Below are 8,284 nucleotides of genomic sequence, written 5' to 3'. Positions count from 1 at the left end.
ATAGCTTTTTAAAAGTTCTTAAGTCCTGGCGGTAGAATTGTAAAGCCTAATGGCATTGGGGAGTATTCATGCATGTTCTGTTTGTTTTTTGATATTCAACGTCTCCATTTTTAATTTTGATTTTTACCATTTTTGTTGTTCTCCACACATCCGTTCAGCGGAATGGCGCTGGAGCCTGGTGACTCGTTGCAGGATGCTCTCGCCAGATCTACTCCTTCTTTCTATAATAATTCCAATTTCTGGTTCCCCTAATTTCCAGAAGCTTATCGAACTGTAGAACTGATACAACAAGTGAGCTCATGGAGGCTTCCAAAGATTCACCACCTTCAACATGAAGAAATTGCTCATGTCAGTCCTGAAGAGCTCTACCCCTTATTCTCCTTGGTCCCAGGCCCCTAAATCAGGCTCACATCTATCCCGAGAAGGCATCTTTAATCTTCCTACAGTGTGGGCGAATGGTTCAGCATAGAAAGGGTTAATGAATGCAATTAGATTGTCCACCTCATTTTACTGATAAAGCACAGTCAGAGTACTTAATGGGTTAAGGCCGTTTATTCCTGTTTAGGCTGCAGAAGGAAGTGCTCTCAATCTGTAATTTCTGCTAATTACTCTCGCGGGCCAACCCACTACTGTCACTGGATTGTATGCGTGCAATTGGCTTTGAGCCAGCAAACCAACCTCAGCCCCAGTCGCAGACACAACAGGCATTTAGTTCAGATAGTTCTCTCTTCGCTAAATGTCAGCTCCATAGGAGCCACATTGCTGCACAGAGCAGGGAGAGCTGAGGCGATAGTGGTCGCTCTTAAATGAATGAGGAGGCTGCTCATGACTGCAGCCTAGGATTCTCTCTGCTGCATCAAGGGTACATGGTAGCAGTCAGTGTGGAACAGTTCTGCCACGCTGCAGTCACACAGAGAAGGACCTTCAAGTGGAGCCCTGTCAGTTCACTGGCTGGATAGCCTAACACAGTGAAGAGGACTCTCCTGGGACTCCCAGCACGCCGGGTAAGTACAGACAGCATGTCATTCTAACAAATCTGTTCTTGCTAAAAAACATCCCATTGATTTACAAGGTTCGGGCCGAATGGGATTTCAGACTCCCGACTGGAAAGGCACTTATCATTGTACATCTGAAAATATTGCCAATATTTGGATCACTGCAAAATGTTTAAGATTTAATTTTCTTGTAAAGTGCTTAACAAGGTTGTAAAGGAGCTGTTGGAGTTGCAGCGACATGTATGATAAACATGAGAAATTCTGCAGATGCTGCAAACCCGAAGTTAACACACAGATAAAGCTGGAGGAACTCAGGTCAGATAGCATCTATGCAAATGAAAAAATAGTCAACTTTTCAGGACTGGGAGAAGGTCTCGGCCTGAAGTGTCAACTGTTTATTCATTTTCATAGATACCGCCTGACCTATTGAGTTCCTCCAGTATTTTACGTGTGACACGTGATCTTGCTGACTGGACTGTCGACGTGAACTGCAACAAGAACACGGTGAGACACAAGCTGAACGCAACGTAGGTTTAATGGGAAGCACAGGCTGAGTGAGAAGTGGGAGGAGGCAGAGTGAATGCTGCACATAGTCGGGAGGTAGAGGAGCACAGACTGAATCACACACTGCTCCATTGGGATGCAGGGTGAAGAATGGTTCACCTCAAACAGAGGAAAAGGGGTTGGTGCTTGTGGGATTGTCTATTTAAGAATAAAGTGAATATCAGATGATTGGTTTAAGTGGGAAGGTCCATCTGAACTTTATTTATGTGCCCTCCTTAACAAACAATAAAGGGGAAAACCAAATGAAGCAATTTCTCTGCCTTTAGGCTGTGGGCATAGGGGTATCTCTCTATTCTGTGTGTGTGTTTACACAGGAGTAACTCTCTGTTCTGTGTGTGTTTACACAGGGGACTCACTGTATGTGTGTGTTTACACAGGGGTATCTCTGTATTGTGTGTGTTTAAACAGGGGTATCTCTCTGTTCTGTGTGTGTTTACACAGGGGTCTCTCACTGTTCTGTGTGTGTTTACACAGGGGTATCTCTGTACTGTGTGTGTATACACAGGGGTATCTCTGTACTGTGTGTGTTTACACAGGGGTATCTCACTACTGTGCGTGTATACACAGGGGTCTCTCACTGTACTGTGTGTGTTTACACAGGGGTATCTCTCTGTTCTGTGTGTGTTTACACAGGGGTCTCTCACTGTAGTGTGTGTGTTTACACAGGGGTATCTCACTACTGTGCGTGTATACACAGGGGTCTCTCACTGTACTGTGTGTGTTTACACAGGGGTATCTCTCTGTTCTGTGTGTGTTTACACAGGGGTCTCTCACTGTAGTGTGTGTGTTTACACAGGGGTATCTCTCTGTTCTGTGTGTGTTTACACAGGGGTCTCTCTGTACTGTGTGTGTTTACACAGGGGTACTCACTACTGTGTGTATACACAGGGGTCTCTCACTGTACTGTGTGTGTATACACAGGGGTCTCTGTTCTGTGTGTGTTTACACAGGGGTCTCTCACTGTACTGTGTGTGTTTACATAGGGGTATCTCACTGTACTGTGTGTGTTTACACAGGGGTATCTCTCTGTTCTGTGTGTGTATACACAGGGGTATCTCACTGTACTGTGTGTGTATACACAGGGGTCTCTGTTCTGTGTGTGTTTACACAGGGGTCTCTCACTGTACTGTGTGTGTTTACACAGGGGTCTCTCACTGTACTGTGTGTGTTTACACAGGGGTATCTCTCTGTTCTGTGTGTGTATACACAGGGGTATCTCACTGTACTGTGTGTGTTTACACAGGGGTATCTCTCTGTACTGTGTGTGTTTACACAGGGGTCTCTCTCTGTACTGTGTGTGTTTACACAGGGTTCTCTCACTGTACTGTGAGTGTTTACACAGGGATATCTCTCTGTTCTGTGTGTGTTTACACAGGGGTATCTCACTGTACTGTGAGTGTTTACACAGGGGTATCTCTCTGTACTGTGTGTGTTTACACAGGGGTATCTCTCTGTTCTGTGTGTGTATACACAGGGGTATCTCTGTACTGTGTGTGTTTACACAGGGGTCTCTCTCTGTTCTGTGTGTGTTTACACAGGGGTATCTCACTGTACAGTGTGTGTTTACACAGGGGTCTCTCTGTTCTGTGTGTTTACACAGTGGTCTCTCACTGTTCTGTGTGTGTTTACACAGGGGTCTCTCACTGTACTGTGTGTGTTTACACAGGGATATCTCTCTTTACTGTGTGTGTTTACACAGGGGTATCTCTCTGTACTGTGTGTGTTTACACAGGGTTCTCTCACTGTATTGTGAGTGTTTACACAGGGTTCTCTCACTGTACTGTGTGTGTTTACACAGGGGTATCTCTGTACTATGTGTGTTTACACAGGGGTATCTCTCTGTTCTGTGTGTGTTTACACAGGGGTCTCTCACTGTACTGTGCGTGTTTACACAGGGGTCTCTCTCTGTACTGTGTGTGTTTACACAGGGGTATCTCTTTGTACTGTGTGTGTATACACAGGGGTATCTCTCTACTGTGTGTGTTTACACAGGGGTATCTCTGTTCTGTGTGTGTTTACACAGAGGTCTCTCACTGTACTGTGTGTGCTTACACAGGGGTATCTCACTGTACAGTGTGTGTTTACACAGGGGTCTCTGTTCTGTGTGTTTACACAGGGGTCTCTCTCTGTTCTGTGTGTTTACACAGTGGTCTCTCACTGTACTGTGTGTGTTTACACAGGGGTCTCTCACTGTACTGTGTGTGTTTACATAGGGATCTCTCACTGTACTGTGTGTGTTTACACAGGGGTATCTCTCTGTTCTGTATTTGTTTACACAGTGGTCTCTCACTGTTCTGTGTGTGTTTACACAGGGGTCTCTCACTGTACTGTGTGTGTTTACATAGGGATCTCTCACTGTACTGTGTGTGTTTACACAGGGGTATCTCTCTGTTCTGTATTTGTTTACACAGTGGTCTCTCACTGTTCTGTGTGTGTTTACACAGGGGTCTCTCTCTGTACTGTGTGTGTTTACACAGGGTTCTCTCACTGTACTGTGTGTGTTTACACAGGAGGATCTCTCTGTACTGTGTGTGTTTACACAGGGATCTCTCACTGTACTGTGTGTGTTTACACAGGGGTATCTCTCTGTTCTGTATTTGTTTACACAGTGGTCTCTCACTGTTCTGTGTGTGTTTACACAGGGGTCTCTCTCTGTACTGTGTGTGTTTACACAGGGTTCTCTCACTACTGTGTGTGTTTACACAGGGGTATCTCACTGTACTGTGTGTGTTTACACAGGGGTCTCTCACAGTACTGTGTGTGTTTACACAGGGGTATCTCTCTGTACTGTGTGTGTTTACACAGGGGTACCTCTCTGTATTGTGTGGGTTTATGTCAAGTTTGCCTCCGCCCTCTATTTTAATTCAGTTTTGGGGATCAGGATATTACCCTGTGGCTCAAGATATATTGTCCATCTGTAAATCCTGTACAGAAGCTGGCAGTGAGCCATATTCCTGAAATGTTGCATTTCTTCTGCAGTGTTGATGTGTAGAAAATCTCGGGATTTAGTCACAGCCATAAGAATGGTAATTTTACCCTGAGACAGTGAATTTTCCTGGAAAAATTGCCTATATCTGTTGGAAGAAGTGTCACAGTAGGCTTCAAGGCTGAAACAATGAAGGTCATCTAAATCCAGAGGAGGGAGTTAAAATTTAGTTACATGAGGAAGCATAATGGAGGTTGGGCCTGGTTGTCTGAAAATAATGGATTGGCTACTCAGACTGAGATGAGGAGAAATTTCTTTACCCAGAGGATAGTCAATCTCTTCCCAAGGGGAATGTGAAGGCTCAGAGATTGAGTTCATCCAGAGGAAAGGTTGATTGGCTTTTTCTTTCAGATATTGAGGGAAAGGAAAGATTCGAGGTTACTGCAGGGAAGTGGTGCGGAGGTCAGAGACCAGCCGTGAATGTCGGACAGGAATAAGGGAGTGAGCAGCTTCCTTTGCTTTGCTTACGTTCTGATAAAACCAGTCAATATCGTGTTTGGGTCAGCCCCTCTTTGCTCTCCAAAGAGCCTTTCAGGAGAGATGGGCTCACATTTCCAGGTTTACACACCAGCCATGCCTGCTTGTCATCATTTGCAGTGTCCTCCAACTGGATTTCTTGCCGCTTTCCAAATCACATCTCACTCTGCTGGGAGGTCCTCCCTGAAGCAGCTCATCCTGTACTGTAGCTTAACCAATGGTGGGGTCAGATTAAAGTTTAAGCCCTTCAGACCATGACCATCTGCTCCAGATGAACTTGGAGCCAGGGAGAAGATACCCATATTTGATTGGGCCGAAGGAAGGGACGTTTGGAGGGAATGAAATGTCCTTGGGGTCAGACAGCTCCAGAAAACAATTATTTGTTCCCAGCCAATATACTGTTCCTGCCGAAATGACACAACAATCAAATGAAAATGATGCAAACTTTGTATATGTGAAATAAAAACAGAAAGTGCTAGAAACACTTAGCATGCTAGGCAGTATCTGTTAATGTTTCGCGTCAAGGACACTTAATTAAACAAATCTAAAGTTGAATGGCCAGCAGACATTGCAGTAAAGGTCAGACAGGTGAAGGACCAGGAATCGTGGCAGAACATCTTTCTCCTTATTGACTGCTGTGTTTGGCGAGAAATGGCCGCACTTTGAGTACAAAACAAACGCGGCTTCAGGAACTTGAGCGAGCACACAGGATTATGCCCTGAATTTGTGGGGAGTGGCAGAGGCAGGGCTACTCTTTGAACAGAGATCTTTTCACTCCCGTGAGGCAGCTCTGAACCGTTGCCCATGTGCTGAATGACCGGGGTAAGGGAGGACATTTGGGGTGGTAGAAGTGTTAGCTTGAGGGTGGGATCAAAGGGAGATAAGTCATGAGGAACCAAGCCTAACTCTTGATAGAAAAGTAAGGGAGGGGGGAATCATGGTTGGGGGGAAAAGGGGAAAGGAGAGGGGAGGGAGTGGGAAGTACCAGAGAGACATTCTGTAATGATCAATAAACCAATTGTTTGGAATCAAATGACCTTGCCTGACAACTCAGGGCTGGATGTGTCTGCACCCACATCAATTTCTGCCCCTGGCAGTCCTTCTTTGCCACCTGTCCCAAATCCACCCCACCCTCCCACAGTGCTCCACCCTCACCATTCCCAACATTCAAATTTACATACTTGCTCTGCACCCTATGTTGACAAATACAGTACTTTGCAAAGGTCTTAGTTATATGTGTGTGCTTAAGTCTTTTTGCACAGTACCGTGTTAGTGATCTACCAGTCAGAGCTACAAGCAGGCGAAACTCAGAAATAAGCCTTTTGGTATACTGTCTCCAATGAAGAGTTTCACAGGACATTGGGAAGAGGGTCAAAGTGATTGTTAGTTCACAGGCCAGGTCCATATTTACCCTAACTGCTTCCCCCATCCGCTAATTAATGTCATTAATTTGGCAAACTCAAACATATTATGTTGCCTGTAAAAAAAGGAGTCAACATCTCACAGCTGTTCCAGTAAGTGATCACAGGCTTGTTTCTCCGGAAATACCCACCCTGTACAATTAATGAACAATTTGTCTTCTCCGCTCAACAAAATTCAGGCTCTGTAGCGTTTAGAAAGATAAAGATTACAGAGGAACCTCATACGCAAGGTTCTCATATTGATGAGGTTCTCATTCTGAGAACCTCAGAATATCCCAAGTTTATTACAACTAATGTGAAGTCTTAGAAAAGTTGTAATGTAAGAAATTCACCATATTCACATGCAGGATTAGCCAGTGAGTGGTGAGTCTGTGGAGTACGTTGTCACTGGCAGCTGCAGGGGCCAAGTCATTGGGTATATTTAAGGTCGAGGTAGGTTATTGATTATTCAGGACATGAAGGGATACGGGGAGAAGGCAGGAGAGCGGGGCATGATGAAATGACGGAGCAGACTCGATGGGCCAGATGGACCAATTCTGCTCCTATATCTTTTGGACTTATGGTTAAATGGCAGATGTTGTGTTCCTTGTAAAGAATTGTAGGCTATGCGTACTTTTAGTGATTTTTCCTATTGAAACCTATTAATTTCAGTAGCAGGTGAAAAGTGGTGGAACTTTGAAGACTATTGATAAGTCTGCAATCTTTCTTTTGAGCTCTCAGTTTATCTAATGTGAATAGAGATGGTGGAGCAGTGATGTGAACAATGGCTTCCCACCAGCAAGTAATCCACACCTAGCCATCTTGCCTGGGATCTCCATCCCCACGGGTCATCCACCCCTTTGCAGACTGTGGACGCGGAGACAGGTGTGAGGGCCCTTGTCTCAGTTTACCTCCAGCAGCTGCATAATAAAAGACTGATTTACGGGCTGCTTCAAGGGACACACACCAAGGCAGACATCGAATGTTGCTGGAAGGTCGTTCGCTCGATGAAAGACGCCCGTTGGTCTGCCTGAAACTTTCTGGTCTTCAAGCACAGTGACATGTCCTGAAGGAAATTCGGCCGACTAACACAGTCTCGGCTGCAGGAGTGCGTGCTGAGGGACACACTGAAGCTAAAGCTCTGTAGGAAAGGACCACAGTGTCAGCTCCTCTGTTTCCACACAGGGAGGGGTTGAGTCAGATGGGAATGCCACTCAAACTTTGAAATGTTTTGTCATTCCAGTGGGCCGCATGAGTGCCTATGGTACTATGGTTTCAAAAGAAAATAAGTGTGTTATGCTTTGTAGATTCAAAACATTAAACTAATTCAAAGGAAATCAAGAGAGCTGGGAATGTGAGTCTTCACTTTAAATGAGGTGCGTGTGTATCACATGGTAGTGTGATGACATATGAAATTCGCATACTTATACATATAAGGTGTAATGAGTTACTTAAATGAACAAGAATGCTGACTCAAACAATATATTTACAATATCACTCAGATACTACTAAAATATTGAACATGCAACAAAGTAAACAGTACTGAATACATCGACTGGGAATGCAAAGGTTTTCACTGTTTCGTTTTTTGTATATATATTTTTTATTCTGAATAGTTTGATTTTTGATAAACAAAATTTCATTCACACATGTTGGAGCACAAGTGCAAAAAGACCTTCAGAGTGTGTGTGAGGCTGTTTTCTGAGGACACGACGGGACCCTGCCTGACAAGGATCTAGCTCACTTCTGGGGGCTTGTTTAACCTTCCTTTAATTTCTACACCCCTACCCACACGCCCGGTGCCAGCCCTTATCACACCCTGGAAATGCAAAACCATTCCTTGACCCTTTAAGTACCACCCA

At 44.7% G+C, this 8,284-nt stretch overlaps 1 protein-coding gene across 2 annotated transcripts in view; it reads left to right on the top strand.

Annotated features, from left to right (window-relative positions):
- Positions 1-638: 638 nt before the first annotated feature.
- The window catches only part of LOC140732008 (ras association domain-containing protein 8-like), a 116,851-nt gene continuing 109,205 nt past the window's right edge, over positions 639-8,284 (top strand). For both annotated transcript variants that reach the window (XM_073054076.1, XM_073054075.1), the window contains exon 1: positions 639-1,004. The gene's annotated coding sequence lies outside the window, so the exon portion shown is untranslated. The remainder of the gene's footprint in view (positions 1,005-8,284) is intronic.

Source organism: Hemitrygon akajei, chromosome 8, assembly GCF_048418815.1.
Source record: "Hemitrygon akajei chromosome 8, sHemAka1.3, whole genome shotgun sequence".
Lineage (NCBI taxonomy): Eukaryota > Metazoa > Chordata > Chondrichthyes > Myliobatiformes > Dasyatidae > Hemitrygon > Hemitrygon akajei.
The sequence above is the reverse complement of the archived record's forward strand: the minus strand, read 5'-3'. Positions and strand labels throughout refer to the sequence as shown.